Source organism: Anopheles ziemanni, assembly GCF_943734765.1.
Source record: "Anopheles ziemanni chromosome X unlocalized genomic scaffold, idAnoZiCoDA_A2_x.2 X_unloc_21, whole genome shotgun sequence".
NCBI lineage: Eukaryota > Metazoa > Arthropoda > Insecta > Diptera > Culicidae > Anopheles > Anopheles ziemanni.
The window spans coordinates 41,749-47,500 of record NW_026689787.1 but is presented as its reverse complement, the minus strand read 5'-3'; positions in this window follow the sequence as shown (position 1 = coordinate 47,500).

The following is a 5,752-nucleotide window of genomic DNA, read 5'->3' as shown; positions in this document are numbered from 1 at the left end:
AGCTCGCCGTGGGGTAGCAAGCGTTGTGATCTAATGGCCTTACCGGGCAAACACTTTCGGTTCGTCAAGGACTTGGAGTGCCGGGACGGGTTGGCGGATCCATCACTCTGAGTATGCCGGGTTGATACTTGGGGTTGGTTTGGTTTTGGTGACCCAATACTAGATGTACCATCTCGGTGGTATGTCAGTATCACCTATACTCCAGACCACTTGCATGGTTAGCAAGCGTTGTGATCTAATGGCCCAACCGGGCAAACACTTTGGGTTCGCAAGGACTTAGAGTGCCGGGACGGGTTGGCGGATCCAACACTCTGGGTACCTCCGGGTACTTGGGGTTGGTTGAGGACTTGGTGAACACACACTTGATATACACTCTTCGGATGTACTTCGGGTGTCACCTGTTGTCCGAGGCCACTTGCATGGTCGCAAGCGTTGTGATTCAATGGCCCTACCGGGCAAACACTTTGGGTTCGCAAGGACTTGGAGTGCCGGGACGGGTTGGCGGATCCAACACTCTGGGTACCTCCGGGTACTTGGGGTTGGTTGAGGACTTGGTGAACAAACACTTGTTGTACACTCTCCGGATGTACTTCGGGTGTCACCTGTTGTCCGAGGCCACTTGCATGGTAGCAAGCGTTGTGATACAATGGCCCTACCGGGCAAACACTTTGGGTTCGCAAGGACTTGGAGTGCCGGGACGGGTTTGCGGATCCAACACTCTGGGTACCTCCGGGTACTTGGGGTTGGTTGAGGACTTGGTGAACAAACACTTGATATACACTCTTCGGATGTACTTCGGGTATCGCCTGTTGTCCGAGACCACTTGCATGGTTAGCAAGCGTTGTGGTCTAATGGCCCTACCGGGCAAACACTTTGGGTTCGCGAGGACTTAGAGTGCTGGTAGTGGTTGGCGGACCCAACACTCTGGGTACCTCCGGGTACTTGGGGTTGGTTGAGGACTTGGTGAACAAACACTTGTTGTACACTCTCCGGATGTACTTCGGGTGTCACCTGTTGTCCGAGACCACTTGCATGGTTAGCAAGCGTTGTGGTCTAATGGCCCTACCGGGCAAACACTTTATGTTCGCGAGGACTTGGAGTGCTGGTAGTGGTTGGCGGACCCAACACTCTGGGTACCTCCGGGTACTTGGGGTTGGTTGAGAACTTGGTGAAGATACCCCTGTCACCTTGTTCGAGGCCACTTGCATGGTCGCAAGCGTTGTGATACAATGGCCCTACCGGGCAAACACTTTGGGTTCGCAAGGACTTGGAGTGCCGGGACGGGTTGGCGGATCCAACACTCTGGGTACCTCCGGGTACTTGGGGTTGGTTGAGGACTTGGTGAGCAAACACTTGATATACGTTCTTCGGATGTACTTCGGGTGTCACCTGTTGTCCGAGGCCACTTGCATGGTCAACGGTTGAGGTGGTGATGGCGGGTCGGTGCTGTAGGGTGCCGGCCTGTTGGCTGCCTTGGCCGGGTTGGTTGGTTAACACTTGATTGGGCTTGCACCCGAGGGTAATGGCACTTGAAGGTGGGTACTGGCCGGCTGACCTGGTGTGATGGTTGGTTGGTGAACACTTGGCGGTACTTGCACTTGGCTGTGCTTGGACTTGAAGGTGGGATCCGGCTGGCCTAGGCCATTGGTGGTTGGTTGGTGGGTTAGCCCTTAGCTGGGCTGGCTGGCTGGCTGGCCATCGGTGGTGTGGTGTGGTGAGGTGTGTGGAGTCGAGCATCGCGCGCCGTTGCCTTCTTCGGAGTGTTGTAGGTACGCAAGTGCTTGCAATGCAAAGAGGTTGGTGATGGAGTGACATTGCCTTCACCATGGAGTTGCGGGTACTTAGGTACTTGCAAGGAGATGGTGGTATGGTGGTGTTGCGTGTGTGGTGTTCGATTAGAAAGATATAATTTCTAAGTCCGGATTAGTGCTGTCAGTGGGGCCGCCGCTAACAGGTCCTGCACGGCCACCGTGGGGCTTGACTTGGCGCTATTCCGGACTTGGGGCGATCACGATGTCCCCGTGCGGGACTTAGAAGATGGAAGAACACAAGTACCCTTATCCCATGACTTGTGAGCGATTGGCATACGTTACCACATGAAGAGAATATGAAGAGAAAAATCGGCTAAGTCCCGGATCCATATTATATGAAGAGAAAAATTGGCTAAGTCCCGGATCCATATTATATGAAGAGAAATATCGGCTAAGTCCAGGATCCATATATAATAACCTAATAATCGGCTAAGTCCCGGATCCATATTATATGAAGAGAAAAATCGGCTAAGTCCAGGATCCATATATAATAACCTAATAATCGGCTAAGTCCAGGATCCATATATAATAACCTAATAACAGGCTAAGTCCAGGATCCATATTATATGAAGAGAAAAATCGGCTAAGTCCGAGATTGGGTCTGTCAGACATACACTTTCAAGATACCACACAAGCAAGCAAGATGGCCTAGTGATGGAACCATATAATATGAAGAGAAAAATCGGCTAAGTCCGAGATTGGGTCTGTCGGAAATACACTATCAAGTTACCACACAAGCAAGCAAGATGGCCTAATGATGGATCCATATGATATGAAGAGAAAAATCGGCTAAGTCCAGGATCCATATAATATGAAGAGAAAAATCGGCTAAGTCCCAGATTGGGTCTGTCAGAAATACACTTCCAAGTTACCACACAAGCAAGCAAGATGGCCTAGTGATGGATCCATATGATATGAAGAGAAAAATCGGCTAAGTCCAGGATCCATATAATATGAAGAGAAAAATCGGCTAAGTCCCAGATTGGGTCTGTCAGAAATACACTTCCAAGTTACCACACAAGCAAGCAAGATGGCCTAGTGATGGATCCATATGATATGAAGAGAAAAATCGGCTAAGTCCCAGATTGGGTCTGTCAGAAATACACTTCCAAGTTACCACACAAGCAAGCAAGATGGCCTAGTGATGGATCCATATGATATGAAGAGAAAAATCGGCTAAGTCCAGGATCCATATAATATGAAGAGAAAAATCGGCTAAGTCCCAGATTGGGTCTGTCAGAAATACACTTCCAAGTTACCACACAAGCAAGCAAGATGGCCTAGTGATGGATCCATATGATATGAAGAGAAAAATCGGCTAAGTCCCAGATTGGGTCTGTCAGACATACACTATCAAGTTACCACACAAGCAAGCAAGATGGCCTAGTGATGGATCCATATGATATGAAGAGAAAAATCGGCTAAGTCCCAGATTGGGTCTGTCAGAAATACACTTCCAAGTTACCACATGAGCAAGCAAGTTACCACATGAAGAGAAAGCCGGCAAAGTCTGGGAATGTTACCACATGAACTGGAAAATGGGCAAAAACCTACCTTCACAGGGAACGTGAATAAGTAAGGCTGTAGACATCGGATCGACAAGCCAAAGACTGATATGGAAAGGAAATGAGTAGTACTAGCTTTCCTGAGAGTTGCAGAGCTTAGACTGCATATGAACGAAAGTTATTAAGCGTCAAAGTCAGAGAAGTTACCCAAAGGAACACAAGTTCCAACTTAGAGCATGTATACCGCCTAGACGGTAAGAGGTACGGCCAGGCTGAGGAATAAGGAAATGTTGGCCAACATGTTCCCTAACTATCCCCCGAAGACCGCAAAGCAATCCAACATCAACCAAGAAAGTTATAGCCCGATCAAGGAAACACCTACTTTGCACCGATATTGCACCAAATATATGTACCAAGCACCTTCGGTTGCATACCTGCAGGGGCTTACCATAGTAGGCCATGGAAGACCGATGTACCGAACATAATCACTTTCTATCTCCTCGGGTGTTGGAGATAGCGCTTTGCGGTAAAAGAACGAAAGTTAGACCATATCTTGGTGCATCTTTTTGCCCGAGAACACAAGACCCTATCTACCAAGGCAAGAAAGTTGTGTGGGGACAAAATGTCCATAAGTGCCCAAAGTGGCACACTTGAACCATATATTCGAGAAAAACACAAGTGTGGGCCCGAGCTAGCGAGTTGAAATGTTCTGACCGTCAGTAGCCCTAGTTGAGGTGCACTTATCATTATATGAGGCCAACGTGCCAGCTAGTCTCTAAAGGGGCGATATGGGTGTTCCAAGGTTTGTACCCAATTGAGGAAAAAACAGGGTAAGGTACGGTGTACCGCGAATAACTCGGGCTATAGATGTCCGATCGATGAGTTTGGCATATGTATGGAAAGGTCTCGACGAGACCTAACTACCCTGAAAGTATGAAGGCAAAGACTTGAATGACCGGGAAGTTATTAAGTGCACAAGTGGTAAAGTTGCACCAAAGTCCATGTTACCCGAAGTGGTACATGAACACCCAATATTCGACCAAAACACAAGTTTAGAGACGAGCTAGCGAGCTACATTGTTCAGACCGTCAGTAGCCCGCATCAAGACACGCATTTCATTATATTGAGCCTAGCCGCTAGCTCGACTCGAAGTCGGTCATATGGTTGGTTGATGGTTTGGACCGACCACGTGGTGTACCAAGGTGATGTACCTTTCATGAATTAAAACTCTGGCTGTATGGCACTGAGCGACAAGCTAAGGTGTGATTTGGAATAGTCTTGAGTGGGACTATTTAGGAAAAATGCGAACAAAAAATCACAAAGTCCTTGGGCGAAGCTATTAGCGAAACATAGAGCAAATTGGTACCAAAAACTATGGAAATGGGACTTGAGTCAAAAATAACCGCAAGTTGGAGAAGAGATAGCAAGCTTGCGTAGAACAATTATATTTGGTGCATGGTATCACCAACAAAAAAGTATATGGGGCCAAGGTGCTGGCTGGCCTCCAAAGTGGAGATATGGGCGATCCAAAGTTTGTACCCAAGTACGAACAAGTATGGAAAAAACAGGGTAAGGTACCAAGTACCATTAATAACTTCGGCTGTAGATGGCCGAGCGAGGCAAACGGCTCACCGTTGGAAAGGTCTTGGGGAGACCTATCTACCCTGAAAGTTTCATGAGGCTGAGTTGAAAGACCACGGAGATATTAGGTGATGATGGTCCAATTCGGGGACCAAGTCGCAGGAAATGGCGCTTGACCAAAATCACCCTTGGAAGGTGAATACCGGCTTACCGGTAAGAGATAGCGACTTGGCGTAGAATATTCATAAGTTGGGCGTGTAGAGACGCAACTTTTATTATATGGGGCCAACCCGGTCAGGGTGCTCCAAGTCGGTCGTTTGGTTGGTTTATGGTTTGGGCCGACCACGTGGTGTGCCAAGTTGAGGTACCTTTCATGAATTATAACTTGGTCAGTTTGCCACCGAGCGACAAGCTGCGGTGTGTTTTGGAATGGTCTTGAGTGGGACTATCAAGGAAAAATACCAATCGAAAATCAGCTTGTCCATGGCCGAAGCTATTAGTGAAACATATAGCAAAATGGGTCCAAAAACGAATGAAATGGGAATTGGACCAAGAATAACGGCAAGTTGGAGAAGAGATAGCAAGTTGGCGTAGAACAATTATATTTGGTGCATGGCATGACCAACAAAAAAGTATATGGGGCCAAGGTGCTAGCTGGCCTCCAAAGTGGAGATATGGGCGATCCAAAGTTTGTACCCAAGTACGAACAAGTATGGAAAAAACAGGGTAAGGTACCAAGTACCATTAATAACTTCGGCTGTAGATGGCCGAGCGAGGCAAACGGCTCACCGTTGGAAAGGTCTTGGGGAGACCTATCTACCCTGAAAGTTTTATGAGGCTGAGTTGAAAGACCAC